At 40.5% G+C, this 20,575-nt stretch overlaps 1 pseudogene; it reads left to right on the forward strand.

Moving 5' to 3' along the window:
• The first annotated feature begins 7,333 nt into the window (after nucleotides 1-7,333).
• LOC138071403 (large ribosomal subunit protein uL30 pseudogene) lies at nucleotides 7,334-8,082 on the forward strand (annotated as a pseudogene).
• The last annotated feature ends 12,493 nt before the right edge of the window (nucleotides 8,083-20,575 follow it).

Below are 20,575 nucleotides of genomic sequence, written 5' to 3' on the forward strand. Positions count from 1 at the left end.
TTTTCATTATGACTAAAACAGTGTCACATTTGTCTTCCAAATTCCAATGTCTTGTGTACCAACCACTGAATTTTAAAGCTTTAACAGCATAAAATATAACAGGGGAAAAGTAAAACAGTAAGAAGCAGAGATGCGAGTTAGGACTGTGCTTAACATATCATTTAATAAAAGATGATTCATTCATTCAACAAATATTTATTCAGCACCTACTGAGATTGGAAATACAATTGTTAGCATTCTTCTACATCCCAACATATCCTATTTTTACCCCAGCCAGAAGCACGGCAGATCACCCTTCAGGGCCCCCATCTATAAAATGAAGCTAATAACTACTCTTACAGAAATGTAATGGATTAAATGTGGCACACCAACCTTTAAAGTGTTCTGTGCTCAAACAAAATAATACAGCTTAAAGGTTGAAAGGTTTTCAGAACAGCATGATTAAAAAAGAAAAAAAGCCTGAAAAGGTAAAGATATATAGTAGGCTAATGTTTATCCCTGGACAGGAAGGTGCCTTAAACATCTCTATATCCCTCAAGGTATCTGGCATACTGCCCTTCCTTTAACAAGGGTTCAGTAAATACACATGACTTTTTTTCTTTTTCTTTCCTTCTCTCTCAGGTATGTTGTAGTGAAGTTATTTTAATAATCTGGCAAAGGAGAAAGAATGCACGAAAGGAACTAATACCCACGGCTGCCTATTACATACCAAGTACTGTGTTGGGCATCTCATCTATGTTATTTCATTTAATTTTCACAGCTACTTTGTTAGGTATTAATAACCACAAAACCGGGAGTGGATTTTCATTTTCCAAGAATCATATCAGAATAAATTCAAACTAAAAAAAAAAAAAAAAAAAGAGCAATGGACCTTATATTTGGCAGCATTTGCTCATTTCATGTTCAAGGGAAAGAATCAAGTGAACCCTCTAAGAGACTTAAAAAAAAAACACTTTATGAACACACACAAAAAAAAAAAACAGGAAAGAAAATGTATATAGAAAAATGCAAATATCAAAATAATAAATTTTGTAAGTATTTCATCTTACAAGTAACTTTTTAAAATTCAACAAAAACCAACACTAGGGACCAGAATGGACAAAATAAAACAACTGGCAACCTTTCCTTGAGGTGAATCAGCAGTGTTCCCTCTACACCCTTCACAAGCATGGCACACTCCCATCAGGGTCACCTATACATCACCCCCAGTGATCCTCAAGGAGGGACATAGACTAGCGTCCTAAGAAAAGGATCAAAAATGTACACAAGGATTCACTTTAGAAGACACTTGGAAATTCCCTGGAGTCCAGTGGTTAGGACTCTGGGCTTTCACTGCCAAGGGCATGGGTTAGATCCCTGATTGGGGAACTAAGGTCTCACAAGCCTCAGGACATGACCAAAAAATAAAATTTAAATTAAAAAAAAAATTTAAGACATTGTTTGCCAGTATGTCTACAATAGAGAAAAAAGAGAAACCACATGAGGTATAGGGCACTATAGTTCTGCTTTAAAATGGCTGATCAGACACATGTTTGCCTTCCTTCCCACACTAAAATCCCCTGAAATAGGCAAAAGAAATATAAAAAATAAACTGAGAGCAACCCTGAGAATACAGGAGGTGCTCCCAGGAGATAGATCAGTGAGGAATTCCAAGGAGCTATGAAGCAGGCCAAGATTGGGACTAAGAAAATAAATAGCAGACAGATTCCTTACTGCTGAACCACCTGGGAAGCAAACAGTAAACCATGTAACTGAAGAGCTGTGAAACGTGCCCACTTCCCGCCCTTTTTCAGCAGGATTGATGCCAGCACTTACACAGTCCTGGCTCTCCAAAATGATAGTTCAGACAAGGAATATTCCAGAGGAATATTGAGGCCAGAGAAGTAGGGGAAGGTATCAACTGACTGTAGCTTCCACGAGGAATAGGGAGCCCCAGCAGCCAGAGAGCTAGCAACCCACATACTCTACAGTGGATGCTGTCTTCCACACAAAGAAGATGCTATAAGCAAAGACATCATGTTTGAAACAGAATTTTATGGAGAAGTCTACATGCTGGAGAGCACCGTGTTTGAGGCAAACACAGAAAGGATGCCAGCTAGAGAGGTAGGCAGACAGAAACCATACCAAGGAAAGCCTGATAAGCCAGATAAAGAAATCAGATTTTCTCCAAACTTTCTCCTTCCATCAGCAACAGAGCACCACTGCAGGCTTTTCAAGCAGATGAGTTTTATGGTCAAAATCACATTTTAATGTCATACTAGCAACTGTAGATATTAATAATATATCTGAGTTGGATAAGACTCAACTATCCACCTTAGGAGCCTGCATGGATGGAGGAACCATTAACAGAGATTTTTTTTTTTTCTTAATTAAGGAGGAAGAGCAAGTTTCAGGAAAGTATGCTGTACTTCATATTAGTGCCTATAGAAGAGTCAAGTGTAGATTTCCAGCAGGTTATTGAGTCTGAAAGCTTGTAGTGAAAAATCAGGAAAGAATTTAGAATTATATCTGAATGTAAGTAGAACTGAAACTCAGGGTATGATTGAGAGAGTGACCTAGGACAACACTTGACCAAGAAGTTAAACCCAGGTAACAGCAGTGTGTAAGGAGCAAGTAGATCAAGACAAAGTTACAGAGGACGGAAAGAAACGTAAGAGAAGGATATGGAGAACAAGGATGTAAAGGAAACACGCTGCTTCCGGGAGCTAGTGACTAATAGTGTCAGGTGCAACAGAAATGTCAAGTAAAATGAGGACTGAATGAATCCGTTAGACGCAACAAACAAGAGGCCATAGATGATCACAGTAAAAACTTTAATAATGTGAGAATGGGAAGTTAAGAGATCAAAAGCTGAAGTGTGAGAAGTGGATGAGGGATGGATAAATGATATATAGACCACCCAGATGTTTAGCTGGGAAGGGGAAAAGAGGTTAGTTAGCTAAGAAAAGAGTGGACAAGTGGTTCAGGGAAGGTTTTCTAGGATAAGAACCTTAAGAATAAGATAATGGGCAAAAAAAAAAAAAAAATCAAAAGGAAGACTCTAAGGATATAGCAAGGTTACTGAACCTCAGCACCACTGACATCTTGGACCAGGTCATCCTTTGCTGCCGGGCGCTGTGTACTGTGAAGCGTTTAGCATCATCCCTGGCCTCTACTCACCAGATGCCAGTAACACACAGGCCACCACTCCAGTTGTGACAATCAAAAATGTTTCCAGACACTGTCCCCTGCGGGCAAAATCTGGACCAACTCTAGTTATGAGCCACTGGGGTACAGGATGGGGAGGAAGAATGATGAAAAAAGACTGCCAAAGCAGCAGCACTGAAGTTGAAGGCGCCAGCCAAGGAACTGGCTTCAAACAGCAGCAGAAGCACCTCATCCTCAGAGACAGGGGAAAGGGCAGCTCTGGAGAGAAAGGGGCTGATAAATCTGCAGATGGTGCCAGAAACTGGAGAAAATCAGCCAGAAGGCCCTCAGTATTCTCAACTGAGTGGAGATAAAGCTGTGTGCTGAGTATGCGTGGTGATGATTTAGTGGCAGGCTTGAGAACAGTGGTTAAGGTTTGTAAAAATTAACAGGGACCAGTCCTGGCAGGTCACCCCACAGAAAACTAATACTCTGTTCTCTCCCTGAGAAGGTTAAAACACACTTCCCCACAGAAATCACCCATCTGCTGATTATAATACCAAAGAGTACACAAGTCTATACAAATTTCAATGCATCATGGAAAGACTAGACTCCTGAGGGTATCTGGGAAACTAACCCATTTTTTTTTAAATTAACATAGTTCCTATCAGATAACAGGAACTGTGTTCAACATAACTGACATCTAAATGAACTTTTCGTAAATTATCTGTTCAAGTTAGAGGATGCCTGTGGTGGCTGCAACTACTTCCTGGTTCTTAAAAGGATGAACAGTTGAATAGAAAGGAGTGTCTGCAAAGACAAGAGCTTGTTAAATGAGATTCTTCACAGGACGAGAGGACAAATACCTGCTCACTTCTACCCTCTAAACCAAGGACTGCAAACTCAATGAATATGATACCAGGAAACTGGAGATACCTCAATTCTGTGCATGAGAAAAAAGCTGGAAATGAAGCACCAACATAAAGCTATGAAATATCAAATGAAGGGCTGCCTTGGATAAATAAAAGAAAAGCTACACACACAACCCAGAGCTGGGTGTGAGAGTGAGCAAAGCAAAATGGAAAACCCAAGTCTTTCCTCTACCACAGATATGAAGTCCAAATTGACATCATTCTCCAGATGTCAGAAACCAATAATCTGAGAAGAGATCAAAAACTCTCCAGGAGCAGTGACCCCAAGAGTCACACCAAGACAAACAAAAAACTATCCAAAGGAGCATTCCACAATGCCCAAACTGTCAAATGTTGTGAACCACACAAAGAAATAAGCAAAACTTGGAGGGGAAACAAATGGGAGATTTCATTCCTCAAGAACTACAGCTCAGAAAATAATCCAAAGGAAACAAACATAACTATATTTTTAAATGTTCAAAGAAAAAGACAAGAAAAAGTCCTGATGAAAATTAAGAAGCAGATTTGAAAGAAAACACAGAAACTGTTACATTTAAAAATACAGTCAAATGTTTTCAGTGAAAATTCTCAATAAATGTATCAACCAGTAGACTGGACACAGCTAAACAGAAATTAGTGAATTGTAAGGTTTTAGAAAAGGCAGAGGAACCAGAGATCAAATTGCCAACATCCGCTGGATCATGGAAAAAGCAAGAGAGTTCCAGAAAATCATCTATTTCTGCTTTATTGACTATGCCAAAGCCTTTGACTGTATGGATCACAATAAACTGTGGAAAATTCTGAAAGAGATGGAAATACCAGACCACCTGACCTGTCTCTTGAGAAACCTATATGCAGGTCAGGAAGCAACAGTTAGAACTGGACATGGAAAAACAGACTGGTTCCAAATAGGAAAGGAGTACGTCAAGGCTGTATATTGTCACCCTGCTTATTTAACTTCTATGCAGAGTACATCATGAGAAATGCTGGGCTGGAAGAAGCACAAGCTGGAATCAAGATTGCCAGGAGAAATGTCAATAACCTCAGATATGCAGATGACACCACCCTTATGGCAGAAAGTGAAGAGGAACTCAAAAGCCTCTTGATGAAAGTGAAAGAGGAGAGTGAAAAAGTTGGCTTAAAGCTCAACATTCAAAAAACGAAGATCATGGCATCCAGTCCCATCACTTCATGGGAAATAGATGGGGAAACAGTGGGAACAGTGTCAGACTTTATTTTGGGGGGCTCCAAAATCACTGCAGATGGTGACTGCAGCCATGAAATTAAAAGACGCTTACTCCTGGGAAGAAAAGTTACGACCAACCTAGACAGCATGTTGAAAAGCAGAGACATTACTTTGCAACAAAGGTCCATCTGGTCAAGGCTATGGTTTTTCCAGTGGTCATGTATGGATGTGAGAGTTGGACTGTGAAGAAAGCTGAGCGCCTAAGAATTGATGCTTTTGAACTGTGGTGTTGGAAAAGACTCTTGAGAGTCCCTTGGACTGCAAGGAGATCCAACCAGTCCATTCTGAAGGAGATCAACCCTGGGATTTCTTTGGAAGGAATGATGCTGAAGCAGAAACTCCAGTACTTTGGCCACCTCATGTGAAGAGCTGACTCACTGGAAAAGACCCTGATGCTGGGAGGGATTGGGGGCAGGAGGAGAAGGGGACGACAGAGGATGAGATGGCTGGATGGCATCACTGACTGGATGGACATGAGTCTGAGTGAACTCCGGGAGTTGGTGATGGACAGGGAGGCCTGGTGTGCTGCGATTCACGGGGTTGCAAAGAGCCAGACACGACTGAGCGACTGAACTGAACTGAAACTTCTGTCTTCCACCCTGGAATAGGAAAGCTGGAAGAACATAGCTGCCTGCCCTCACAATAAAAAAGAGCTGCACTAATTTCAAAGTAATGACTTTCTTGAAACCCATCACAAAACAACCAACTGGCTCAAAATCTTCGGAGAGAGAGAAACAGCCTGCAAGGAGAGAGGAGACAACCTTGTGCTCACTTGGGGTCGACTCCAGGTGGCCACTGACAAGAGGAATTCAGCCAGAACAAACAGCAAAGTGACAAAAAGCCTGATGAGGCTTGCTGAAGGAACAGTGTGAAACCAATGGAGGCCATTGAAATTGGGGTGACCCCAGCCTTTTGCAAGGTCTTCCCCCACCAACCCCTCCCCGCAAAGAGCCCTTGGTGAAGTCCCACTGTGCAGTGCCCACTGTGACGCAGACTTGGGGGAAGGGAAATGCAGCAGCACCTCAGGAACAACATGTCCACCCAGATCCTGCCCTCACACCTCCACTGGGGAGGAAAAACCTTCACTTGTGAAAGTAAGCTCCCTACATACGAATCTTCAAGTTTCCTTCCTTCAAAGACGCAAACTTCCTTCAAAGATGGTGTTCCATCACCATCAGGCACGAGTGAAAGCCGCAGCTGCCCTCGGTCTCCCATTGCTGGCGATCCCTCAGCTCTGCCGTCTCCCACCTACTCTCCCTCCTCCAGGCAGGAACTCCTTCCGTGTGCACTCGATGCCAGCCTCTGTATCCCAGCTGCTGCACTGTACTACTGTGCTCTTCAAGACACTCTCCTGAAAGATTTTAAATATTTTCTTTACTTTTTGTGCTTGCTTGTTTTTGTGTGTGTGTGAAAAGTATTATAAACCTATTACAGTACGGTACTATGAAGCTGATTGTGTTAGCTGGGTACCCAGGCTAACTCTGTTGGACTTATGAACAAATTGGACTTACGAACATGCTCTCAGAATGTATGTAGGGGATTTTTGTCAGTGCTTCTGTCCTTAAAGCACTGGTTAAAACTTGCTGCAACTGAGGGAAGGGGTGGACACCCTGGGAGAAGGGCAGGACTATACACTGAGCCCACACAATAGCTAGGGGAAGGGCACGTCCTTGGGACAGTGCTGCAAGCCCAAGCCAGAGGTTTAACCAGAACAAAGGCCACATCCCATCACCACTCCCCACCTCTAAGCTAACCTACTTCCCATAACAGCAGAATACTACCAGCAGAGGGACCAGAGAAGATCAAGAGCACGTAAGGAGACCCAAGTCACAGTTCTGAAGTAAGATCTGACACTCAATAAAATAAAACCCCCACCCTAATCACAAACTAAGAATTTGAAGCCTGAAGTACAATAACAACCAAACTTAAAACAAGTTCAACTCCAAACTAGATCAACTCAAATCCCTGAACCAAAGGCCTCACACAAGGAAAGATGTGCCCGTTTACAGACATAAAAATTATGCACTTCAGCTCTTTTCCAGCTAGAAAAATGGAGGGTGCAGAAGAGAAGCGAAAAAAAGGTTCCTGCTGTGCCAAAACTCTTAAGAAAAAGTGAAAAAATTTCGCAGAGCTTAAGCACAAGCGCCTGAGAAAGAAGTATGCCCAGAAGATGCTTTGAAAGGCAAGGAGGAAGCTTATTTATGAAAAAGCTGAGCACCATCACAAGGAATACAAGCAGATGTAAAGAACTGAGATTCGAATGGCTAGGATGACAAGAAAAGTCATCAACTTCTACACACCCGTGGAATCCAACTGGCATTTGTTATCAGGATCAGAGGTATCAATGGTGTGAGCCCAAAGGTCCGGAAGGTGTGGCAGCTTCTTTGCCTCCGTCAGATCTTCAGTGGCACCTGTGTGAAGCTCAACATGGATTCAATTAACATGCTGAGGACTATGGAACCATATGTTGCATAGGAGGGGTACCCAAACCTGAAGTAAATGAATTGATCAACAAGCATGGTTATGACAAAAATCAACAAAAGTTAAATTGCGCTGACAGATAACGCATTGACTGCTCAATCTCGTGGTAAATATGGCATCATCTGCATGGAGGATCTGATTCATGAGATCCCATACTGTTGAAAATCATTTCAAAGAAGCAAACAACTTTCCATGGCCCTTCAAATCATCTTCTCCATGAGGTGGAATGAAGAAAAAGATCAACCATTTTGTAGAATGTAGAGATGCTGGCAATAGGGAAGGCCAGATCAATAGGCTATTATTAGAAGGATGAACTAAAGTATCTACTATGAGTGTTTTTGTAATCTGGTCAGTTATTAAACAGTGATTGCTTTCAAACTGAAAAAACACCTGCAGTTCAGTCTCCACTGTTCTACAAAATAAGTCAGGCTTACAATTAAAAAAAAAAAATCACAAGTCATAAGAAAAAGCAGAGGAAAAACAACACTCAGAATCTGATGTTGGAAATACCTAGAATCAAAGTTAAAATACTATGAGTAACATGTTTAGAGCTCTAACCCAAAAGGAGAACACACAAAATTGGATTGGTAACTCAGCAGATAAATGGAAACTATAAGAAAGAATAAAAGGAAAGTGCTAAAAATTAAAAATACAGTTGAGAGAAATAAAAAATGCCTTCAACGGGCTCATTAGTAAACTTAACTGAGCCAGGGAAAGAATCAGTGAAGTTGAAGGTAAGTCAGTAGAAACTACCCCAACCAAAACCACTGAGAGAAAAGAAAGTGAAGAACAGAACAAACAGGACTTTCAAGAATTGTGCAACATAGGTTCTAATATAACTGGAATCAGAAAAAGAAGAAAGAATGGGACAAAAGAAATACCTGAAGAAACATGGCTGAAAATATTCCAAAGTTAAAATAAGATATGGAACACAAATCCCTAACACAATTCTCTTGCCAGGAGAGGTATCAAAAACCTAGATATACAGATGATACCACTTTAATGGCAGAAAGTGAAGAGGAACTAAAGAGCCTATTGATGAAGGTGAAAGAAGAGAGTGAAAATGCTGGCTTACAACTCAATATTCACAAAACTAAGATCATGGCATCCAGTCCCAATACTTCATGGCAAACAGATGGGGAAAAAGTGGAAACACTGTCAGATTTTATTTTCTTGGGCTCCAAAATCACTGCAGACAGTCAATGCAGTGATGAAATTAAAAGACACTTGCTCCTTGGAAGGAAAGCCTTGACAAACCTAGATAACATATTAAAAAGCAGAGACATTACTTTGCCAACAAAGGTCCGTCCAGTCAAAGCTATGATTTTTCCAGTGGTCATGTACAGATGCGAGAGGTGACAGTAAAGACTGAGCACTGAAGAATGGATGCTTTCCAACTGTGGTTCTGGAGAAGACTCTTGAGAATCCTTCGGACAGCAAGGAGATCCAACCAGTCCATTCTAAAGGAAATCAACTCTGAATATTCACTGGAAGGACTGATGCTGAAGCTCCAATACTTTGGCCACCTGATGAAAAGAGCTGACTCATTGGAAAAGACCTGATGCTGGGAAAGATTGAAGGCAAGAGAAGAAGCGGGCAACAGAGGATCAGATGGCTGGATGGCATCACTGACTCAATGGAGATGAGTCTGAGTCAACTCTGGGAGACAGTGAAGGAAGGGAAGCGTGGCGTGCTGCAGTCCATGGGGTCACAAAGAGTCGGACATGACTTAGTGAATGAACACCAAAAAACAAAAACAACACAAATCCTAGATGATCAGAGAATAGTAAGATAAAAACAAACAAAAAAATTATTGTCACCACCTAGTACCAATACCACTGAGACTGAAATCCATTAGCTCTGCCACCAGCAAGCACCTCTGTCAACATGACCACCAGGTCAGCAATTCAACTACACATGATGGCTACCTCACAACGCTAACCTTTACATACAAGTCTCACTCTGTTTAAACGACTGGTCAAGCCCAGGTTACAAGCTTGTACCCTAGCTGTAAAAGAGACTGGAGATGAGTTTTCTTGAGAATGTGGGACCTATAATATGAAAAATTATCAAAATGTAGAGAGGATATTTAAAAGTCTACTGTGTGTGTGTTAGTCACTCAGTCATGTCCGACTCTTTGCAACCCCACGGACCTGCAGTCTACAGGCCTATAGACTGCCAGGTTCCTCCATCCATGGAAATCTCCAGGCAAGAATACTGGAGTGGGTAGCCATTCCCTTCTCCAAGGGATCTTCCAAACCCAGAGATCAAACCTGAGTCTCCTACATTGCAGGCAGATTCTTTACCATCTGAGCTACAGCATGCTAAAAAGAAAATAAATTAATAATTTTTTAAAAAACTTTCCACCTAACTAACCAACTATTACTGTATGGTAGATCCTTCAGTGAAGTCATTGCATCCTAGAGAGCCTTCCTATAAGACAAATATTTTATTTCAATGTGGTACCACATTTAAAACCAGCGTTCCAATCTGAGGAACCTAAGCAGCAATGGGGGAGTGGGGTGAACCTACATAATAAAATAAGCAAACATCTTCACTGAATGTTGGTTTTGCTTAATGTTAAGTAAGGTACAATACAGATATATACAAACATACATTGCACACACAGAGGTTTATTTTGGAACAGAACTCAGCACTTCTATGAATTCATACAACAAATCATAAAAAAAATTTAAAGAAATGTCATTCTTACAGTTGTCAACTCTTGCTTCCCCTTCATCTACCATACTGTAAATGATGACAGAAGTTTGAGGAGTCCCACAGAGGGAGCCATTAGCACTTAGGTACACACCAACACGGACCCAATTATAACAGTTATGTTCGAGACGAGTGACTAGACTACAGGACAAGCACATCTATAGGGTGAGCAGAGAGGAAGATCACTAGACAGCTACCTGACAGAGAAACCAACTGAGCGAGGAAGAAGGCACTGATGGGAGGAGATGGGGGGCAGAAAAAGAAACAAATTTCATAAGAGCAATATTTACTAAGCACTTCCTCTGTGCCAGGCAATGCACTAGATGCTGAGGCGACAACAGGCAACAACTCCATGCCTCCAGGGAGCCTACATGTAGAAAACCGATACCATCTGCTTATCCATTTTACCAAAGGCCCAGCCCTATTTAAACTCCAGCTTTAGTATTTCCTATGTATACTCTCAGGCGAAAGTGAAAATGAACAGAAAAAAGGCCACACAGAAAGAAAACTAAGATTCTGGGATGTAGCTGGGGTCAAAGCTTCAAAGCAAGGCATGCAATATATAAATCCATGTTATTTCTTGCTATTCACCCAGCTTTATCTGCTTTTCTCAGATCAATGTCTTTGAATACATGGTCTACCAGAAAATCCCTTCCCTCTACACGGCATTCTGGGCCTCCTCTAAGACTCTTCACAAATATACAGGAGCCATTACCTTTCTCAGTTCCCTTAAGTCTGCATTAAACACACCTCTTCTGGCCTAGAGTAACAGCACCCTGTGTTTCCCCATCTAAGTGGGCAAAACTCCATAAAACTTAAAACTCCATAAAAGGAGGAGCTCTGTTCTTAAAACTCCATAAAAGGGCACAACACCACAGCCTAGCTTTGTATGTCCAGCACTTACCATGACGCTGATACCCTTTCAGTTGCCTACACAGTGATACCAAGATACCCAAATCATCACAGTATCATAAAGGCAGCCAAAGAAAGACATGTATGGCCTTCCTTTACCAGCTGTGCATAGAGGGACAGACTGGAAAGCACAACTCCAAATCAAGGGCAGTCACTGTGGATGGCAAAGAAACCACCAGCACAGAAACATCAAACTCTAAAATGAGGCAACTCTTTAAAAATAAATGTCCTGGGCTGGATAGGAAGTGAAAATAGTTACAACACAAACCACTGTAAACTCTTCAGGTTACCAGCATGAGGGGGAAAAAAATCAACAAGGAAAGAATACAGAGCAGGTATAAAATAATCCAGAAAGCCCAAAGCAAGCTAACTTAGAGACTGCATCACAATGTAGATTTCAAAGGAAATATCTGAAGAAGAAGGCGATGCTGTGGTTATTCTTTGCATCCATGAAGGGGAAGTGCACAACGGCACTGTATACTGTCACAAACTAACCTCTTCACACCAAGGAAGCCCTGGAGGAATGCTTGTTCAGTCATCAAGGCAAGGAAAACTTAGCATAGTTGAAGATTTCCAAAAATGAGCTGAGCATGTAGGGATACATATTGTAGAAGGAGAAAGAAATCAGGGTATATAAAATAAAATCTGTGGAGCACTTTATACATATAAGCTCACTTGAAAATAAGAAGCTCAACAGAGACCAGTTAAATATCAAAGATGGCAAAGCCACAGAATGTGAACCAGATTTGAAAATGATATTCTTGCTAAAGATTAGTGCTTCTAAATATTATTAATAAAATTCTCTAAATATACTGGAGGTGCTCGAATCAGATTTCCTTAAATATGAAATAGCATAAGTGCTGAAAAATATTAAACTAGACATAAAATATTGTATTTGAGGAAAGAAAAGAACAAAGTAAATTTAATGTTGATATTTAGCAAAATGTTTCATTAAAATCTTCAGTAGATTAAAGATGTCTGGGGGGAAAAAACCAGCAGAGTCTTAAGTTTAAATATGGAAGAGAACTAAAACTGTTAGAAAAAAATTTTAACTCAGTTATAAATAGAAATGACATTCCTATATAAGGTTAACAGACTGGTGAAGGATAAAAGAAAAGGGGGAGCCTTTAGAAAACTGAAGGTAATTTCTATAAAAACAATGAAAAGAGTATCACAGATGACGATGGAAGAAAGCAGCTGCAAAATTTTTAAAGAGATGAGGAAAGAATATTTTACCTTGTAGCAATTATGACCTTTTTGGTAAATCATCATGGTTCCATTGAGCTAAACCTCTTGTTTTTTGTGGCATTTCCTGTCACATCCCTACTTAAAACCTTCAATAGCTTCCCAGGAGGCTTAGGACAAGTTCAAAAACCCAGCAGATGGCCTACTAAGCCTTTTCAAAACCGGGCCCCTGTCTACTTCTGCGTCATCACCTGCTTCTTCACTTTCCAGCCTTTCTGGATTTCTTTCAGTTCTTTAAAAGGTTCAGTTTTTCAAAAGCCTCTCGCTCTCACCTTGCCTGAGGGCATTTGTACTTTCTGCCAGGAAAACTTAGTTTCTCAACTAAACCATGCCCTTCTCATCCTTCAGGTCCCACTTAATGTTACCTCTTCACCATGGCCTTCCTACCCGCTCCCCACATGGCAGATCCCCCTACCCGGCTGGTGCCTGGTACTTCTCCTCTGCCTCCATTTCAAGCCCATAGATTCTTTGAGGACCTACTTCCCTTTGATGCATCACTCTATCACAGTTTGGTACACAGTAGATACTCATTAAGTATTTGCTAAATGAAGGGCAGATTCTCAGGATGAAGACAGGTCACCTTAGAAAGAAATAATAAATTATGTAACACCAAATAGCACAAAATTAGCTTTTGTTCTACCTCACCTATTGAAATTATTAATAATTAAAATAAAACTTTTCTTTTCCTTTGCAATGCTAATCTCAAATTTTAATGGTAATATTACCAGTAAAAATTGTTGCTGTTGTTCAGTTGCTAAGTCATGTCCGACCCTTTGTGATCCCATGAACAGCATGCCAGGTTTCCCTGTCTTTCACTATCTCCTGGAGTTTGCTCAAACTCATGTGCATTGAGTTGGTGATACCATCCAACCATCTCATCCTCTGTGGCCCCCTTCTCTTCCTGCCTTCAATCTTTTCCAAACATCCCACTGTGTGTGCATGCTCAGTTGCTCAGTCGTGTCCAATTCTTTTGTGACCCCAGAGACTGTAGCCCAGCAGGCACCTCTGTCCATGGGATTCCCCAGGCAAGAATACTAGAGTGGGTTGCCATTTCCTTCTCCAGGGAATCTTCTCGACCCAGGGATCAAACCCACATCTCCTGCATTGCAGGCAGGTTCTTTACTACTGAGCCATCTGGGAAGCCCTAAAACATTCCACTAGTGACTGACAAATCCAGGGTAGAGTATGTGGATAAATTCGAGGATATGTCATACCTGAACCAGCTTTAGTAATCTCCCAAAGATTCTATTCATCAGAAAACTATCGTTTCTACTACTCTTGGCCAATATCAGCATAATGGGGCAAATCCAAGTCAGTAAGTTTTCTTCAACTGGTACTTATCACCTTTTTTAACTTGCTTTATCTTCCTCCCATAAGTGTGTGTGTGTGTGTGTGTGTGTGTATACTTAATCTGATTATTATAATATGATTTTACAAGCTGCCAAGAACCTAATCTTTAGGCATAGTACAAAATCTAAAACTGCAACTTATCTAAAATAATTTAAAGCAGTCTTAAACAAAAAAAAATTATGTATTCATCCATATGTTTGTTAACTAACTTCCAGAAACCAAAGTTGTTACTTTCAAAATCACTACTTTCCTCTAAATCAAATAGGTCAGAAAGCACTTCATTTGTTAATATTTGATATCAGGCCTTTCTCTTAGTAAAGAATGCAAAGTAACAACAGAATACCACAATCATAGCAATTAAACAGGTATTTTTTTTAAGTAAAATTATTTCAAGCCAGTTATGACTGAATTTACAGTAAACTATTATTATCAGAGCAGTGCTGTGTCCTTTCTGTTTGTTATTAAAATCCAAACACAACCCACCACACAAAGAGGTATTGATTTACCTGCCTGGCACTTGTAAGGATCACTTTCCATAGAGAAATGTTCATCTAAAAGCAATGCAAGTTTGTTTCCAAAACACTTTACCTACAACCAAAGCATTGCATTTCCCTATCATGTGTACCTAAAAAATAACATTCCTAAGCTATCCTATCAGCAGTGTCCATCTACATGTGCAAAACAGGGAGCAAAGAGAGCACCTGGGAACCAAAGGGGTAGAATTCCACCCTTCCAGTACAACTCGTTCCCAAGGGAGCTTTAATTCTTCTGGCTATCCTTGAGGGTAACTTTAAAAACAACAACAACAAAAACGCTGCAGGCAGGAAAAAGCAGCTACAGTATTAGCTGCTTTTAGCTTGCAGGTTAAACTATTTCTAAATCCCTCAACAAGCCAGTCTGAAGTAATGCAAAAAGTAGACAATGCGTTTGCATACCTGAATTTAATGAAGCCTGCTCTCCAGCTTGCACTGTAGGCAATGGATCGCTCAAGGGGGATTAGAGCTCAAACAATAAAATGCACAAGGTTATTGGCTTAAAATCAAGCAAACCAATTATTTTGTCCTTGGTCTTAAATCCTAAAGGAATTTTTTCTTGCCCAACAAAAATTATATTATTTTTACCTTGATTTCTTATCCCTGTTTTCCAACATATCACTAAGAGCGCTGTATTTTATTTACTGGTTTAAAAAAGATCAAAACAGAATCAAATCAAAACCACAAAGACAAGATAATGGCTGGCACTTGCAGTACTACCTTTTATATTCTTCTATGTATTATGTTTAGGCAAAACTTCTAAATATACAAAAAGTACTAAGAAATTGTAATACATGTAAGAAGATATATTTTAAAGACGTATCTTTTAAAATCAACATGATTTAGTTTATCGGTGCCTGATGATAAAAAGACCTAGGTGGAAGCAAGTAAATAAGGTTAAAAAAAATGCACGTTGGTAGGCAAGATCTTTTTGGGGTAATGGAAATGTTCCAAAATTGGATTGCAGTGATGGTTATACAACTCCATAAATCTAAAAAAAAAAAAAAAAATCATTGAACGGTACTCTTAAACTCTTAAAACATGAATTTTATGGTATGTAAAGTATACCTTGATAAACTATTTAAAATGCATATTCAAAACCCGTACTTGCTAAAGAAATCCACAACATTTCTGTGTAGGTTCCATCTTGGTAGAACAACTGTCCTTCCTGCTTTGGCTGAGGTGATTTCCAGCCCTGAGGTTCTACAATATTCATAGGTCCTTTCTAACTTTAATAACCAGCAAAAGTGATTCTCATCAATTACAGAATAAGATGTTAAGTAAGTCCCTTTCCTCCCTAACATTGACTTGTGAGGGTTCCTTTGAGCTAAGCAACTGTAGCTTTCTTAAGGATGGGTCTTGCTTAAACACACACACACACACAAAATCATGAGGCTTTAACTAACAGAAAATTCTACTTTAAAGTAGAAAAATTTTTTTCAGACTCCAACTCCTACATTCTGTTAAGCAGCATCAATAACATATCTCTGTAGACTTTACCTCCAAATTTTGTTTCACTGACATCATTACAATTACAGAAGAGACACCGATTTGCAGATTGTAATGGCTGCCATTTTACTTCAAAAGTCTATCTATGGCTGATTCTTGTTGATGTTTGACAGGAAACAACAAAATTCTGTTAAGCAATTATCCTTCAATAAAAAATAAAGTGGCAAAAAAAAAGTGCATCTAAACCACAAAACTGAATTCACAGAATAACTTCACAGCCTTTATTACTGTAGCAAATTTAATCAAAGTCAGTCAAAAGTTAAAATGGAACATGAATTATGTACAACCTTCATTTATGAGAAACAGAATTAACAACCCTCTGAGAAAAGTCTGAACTTGCAGTCGTCCTAATCCATCAGTACCGATGGACCTGAGTCCAGCCTCCCATGTGACTAAAGGTCAGAAAGCCTTGCCAATGTAGCCTATGAACTCCAGGAAGCATATTTATACCTTGAATAACCAACCCAGGAGCAGCAGTAGCTCAAAACATGTTTGGGAAATCGGATTCCTCAAAAGAAGAAAGCATAGGTTTGAAGAGCACACCTTCAAGTCAGACCGGTTTCAATGGAAGTTTTGCTGACTAGTTGGGTAATCTGGGTAAAATATTTTCTCTCCCTCAGCCCATTTGGTCAAGTGTACCACAGGATATAAGAAAAATATCTACTTCATAAGAATGCTATGAGAACACACATACACACATATTACTATATCCATGCAAAAAAAGTATTTGCCATAGTACCTAGTATTCAGTAAGGCTCAATAAATAGAATATTAGAATTTAATTATTATAGAGAAGACTGCTGAACAGAGAAACCACACCCCAAATTTGATCCTAATTAGAACTATCTCAGACACAAATGTTTCTAAGAGCTTATTTCAAAATGCTGACAATCAATTCCAAAGACCTGAAATGGGCTAAGTCCTTTAACCTAATGCATAAAAATAATTTTCTGTTAATTCCCAAATCGGAATTCTCTAAATGTTATCAGACTCTTCAGGTGGAAGGTCCTCACTCACAGCTTTCATTTCCCACTGACAGAATTGTACCCAAGTTCACTCGGCAGTATTAAGAAGTAATTGTACAAAGGCGAATGAGAAATGAGGCCACATCTTTGAATAATCCACTCTTCCAAGCACTGTTCTATAGAAAGGAAACATTCTAGAAACGATCAAGAATTTAAATCCAAACACTAAAGTGATGCATCTCCAACAAAATAGTTATAATGTTGAGTTTAAGACTGAAAGTAAATTGGAAAACCCTTCCAAACAGAAAAATATAATCTTTTAATTACATTATTTTCTCAAGTTGAAATATGTGACCCAACTGCTTCCATCATCAGATATTAAAGAATCTTTGAGGTTCTGTCTCCATCAAGAAATTCAATGTTGCCAAAAATTAAAACTTTAGAATCTAAATTTCTGAATTTCAAGTTCTGAGTAAACACTCTTTTCTATTTAAAAGTGACTTAATACTTCAAATTCTGCTATTCTTGTACTAAAATTAACAGTTACCTAAAGGATTCCCCTCACACTTGGAATTCAAGTATGTGGATTCATTTGTTCTTAAATGCCTTCTGCTATTATCTGACATCAATCTATTACATGATAAAGTCATACTGCCAAAAATGAAGTACTGATACTTTGTTAACATACTTGCTAATATCCACTAGAAATAAAGGAGATAACCACCAAAGTTATCAAGCTAAAAAGGTGAATTTTTAACAGACACACTGAAGGCTTCTTTTCTCTGCTCACCTCCTTACAAATTCCTACAGCCATATTCTCAGATACAATGGAATTTTCTATCACAAAGTAAATTGAAACATAAATCATAATGAAAGGTTAAATTTCTACAACAGAAGCCACTGTCATTTCCAACAATGCAACTATTGTTGAAAGAGTGTCTCGCAGAATCAGACACAGTGATGAAGCGAGGCTGCGGCGGTGGGGGGGGGGGGGCGCGGGGAGGGGAGGCATACTTGAAGGGATTTCTCCACCTCTGTATTTCAGTTTACAATGTAACAATACCGCACCTTCAAAGTAGAAATACCAAGTAAAATCTGGTTCTCATTAAATGCAGCATATCTGGAACAGAATACATCTGATTCGCAATCAGTCAACCTTTTATTACTCATCTGTGTGAGATGGCCCTGCAATTTCCCTCAATGGGAGCCTTTTCTTTTAAAACCCCAGGGAATACTGTGGATGCCACACTCTGATTTAAATGACTCCTAGAAAATTACAATGAAAATAATGGCACGTTTAGCGCAAGGAACTTGCATAAGTAAAAAAATCAAAAAACCTGAGATAAAGGGGTAAAAAACCCCTACCACAAGCCCCTCAATCAGGAATAAATTATAAGTCTGAGCAGGAAAAAAAAGGAATCCTCTCTGGAGAAAGAAGGCTTATGTCTAATTATTTTTTTAATATACCAAATTAAAAAAAAAAAAAAAACCTAGGCTCAGAAAAGTTCCCAAATAAGCAAAATCAGAATACTGAAGTGCTTTCTATATATATACATATACATATACATCAAATAAATCCTTGCATTGATTAGGTTAGAAGGCCAGACAACTCAAAGGGATTTGACACTTTCTCCAACTGAAAACTCTCCAATCCCTCTGAAATGGTAGATTATTTAACACTCGTGATTATTAACTTTATTCAGCATCCCTCTTTTGGAGCTCTATTATTTCCAAACCGAATTTTTTTCTCCTAATTAGGTTTCCTTGTACTTGTGAAATGCTCAGCATACACTGTGCTGGAAGCTTTAGTTCTACAGCTTCTCTCTTCTGGCTCCTTCCCCCCCCTCACCCACCCCCCACCCTCCTGAAAAAAAAAAAAGGTTTCCTTCCCAAATGTTCTCTTCTCTGCATTTGTCAACAGAAACACCCACTGGCGGTGTCAAACTGGTAATACTGCTGCAGGCTTCCTTACTCCCGATCCAGAGTCAACGGCCAAAAATGCTCAAACCTAAAATAGTACTTTTATTACAGAAATGTAAAGGATTGCTAAGGTACTCAACTATCATGTTCTCAAAGAGAGGCACACCTTTTTAAAAAAATTATTCTTAATGGACCCTAACTGGATTGTTAAATATTAAGATTATACTACCCCCCCTTCAACACTAAATATACAGGGACAAGTAAACATAGGTTCTTCACATTTTATGACACTTAAAGAAATTAAAAACAAATTTACATCTAAATGTCATTCACCTGTAATTTCGAATAGCCTCGGTAAAGATGCTTTTTTTGGTAACCCTACAGCAAGAGGAACAACCTGGAAATATTCTAGCAGATGTTACCTAAAAGGATAATTCTATTCTATACATATTGATATTTGTGTCTTCTGTTTCGGTCAAATGCCCCTGGACAAATTAATCTGTGTAATCCTTTACATTAACTACATGAACCATTACATCCAAACAAACCTAATTCAGATGCATGGAAAGAAATTATTCCGTGTCTGCGATACTTTCTAAAATCAGCTTAAATTTCAATCAACAGAACACTGATCTGCAACTGTTTAAATATCACAGCATCCGTCTAATCTCACTGTGGAGATACTAAGGTCAGGCTTTTCTTTTTCAGGCATCTGTGCTTTAACACTCAAGTGAAGCGAAAAACAAAACCCTCAAGGAAGATCTGCCTTTACACTGAAAATTTTCAGGTTATTTTTTCCCCCAACGTGGGCACAGAACGTGTCAATGCGAGCAGAACCTGTTCGTTCTGGGAAATGGTTCCAAACCCCAGGATTTAAATTTCTATGAGGGTCCAAAGGGTACGAAGGTTTGGGAAGGGGCCAGTTTCTGCTTCTCCCCGCTATGCTAGTCTTGAACTTCGTAACAACGCCTGAAACTTGTTCGGGGGAAGACAGAGGAGCCGCGGGGCAGGCGGAGGGTCGCTCGCCCACCCTCGCAGGCAGCCAAGGTCAGCAGGGCCAGGGCCAAGCTCGCAGTCCCCGGCGGGTCCCGAATTCCCACGGAACTCGAGAGGGGGGCTCTGGCGCTCAGGCTCCTCCTCAGCGCCGGCGGGAAGGGGCTTCCCCCGCCGCAAGCCCGGGGGAGCGCGTGCCGCGGGGGCGACGGGGCGGGGATGCCGCAGACCGGCCGCTGAGAGGAGCCCCGCGAGGCGGCCTCGACCCGCCGCCCCTCCTCATACCCCCCAGTCTCCCTACACCCCAAAATACAGCCCTAGCCCCTCGCTGGGGAAGCCCTTCCAGCGGCGCAATGGGGCGCTGAGGAGGAACCACTCCAGACTGGGGTGCCCTCGCCGCGTCGCCCGGTTCTGAGCGGACCCGCGCCACCGCCCCTTCTCACGTCTGCCTGGGGGGACCGGGTGGGTCTCCTCTCTCAGGAGAAGCTGGGTGGGCACGGGGCCGATGTGAGGACAAGGAGGCTTGGCGAGCGGGTGGCAACGAGACTACTCACCCCGCCGAGTTCCCCACCTCCAGCCGGGGACCCCACAGCTCCTGAGGCCGCCGTCACCGCTTTACCTTCCCCAGCGGCAGCGACAACTAATCGAAACCCTCGACCCCGCCCT

The sequence above is a fragment of the Capricornis sumatraensis genome, chromosome X (genome assembly GCF_032405125.1).
Source record: "Capricornis sumatraensis isolate serow.1 chromosome X, serow.2, whole genome shotgun sequence".
In the NCBI taxonomy this organism is placed as follows: domain Eukaryota; kingdom Metazoa; phylum Chordata; class Mammalia; order Artiodactyla; family Bovidae; genus Capricornis; species Capricornis sumatraensis.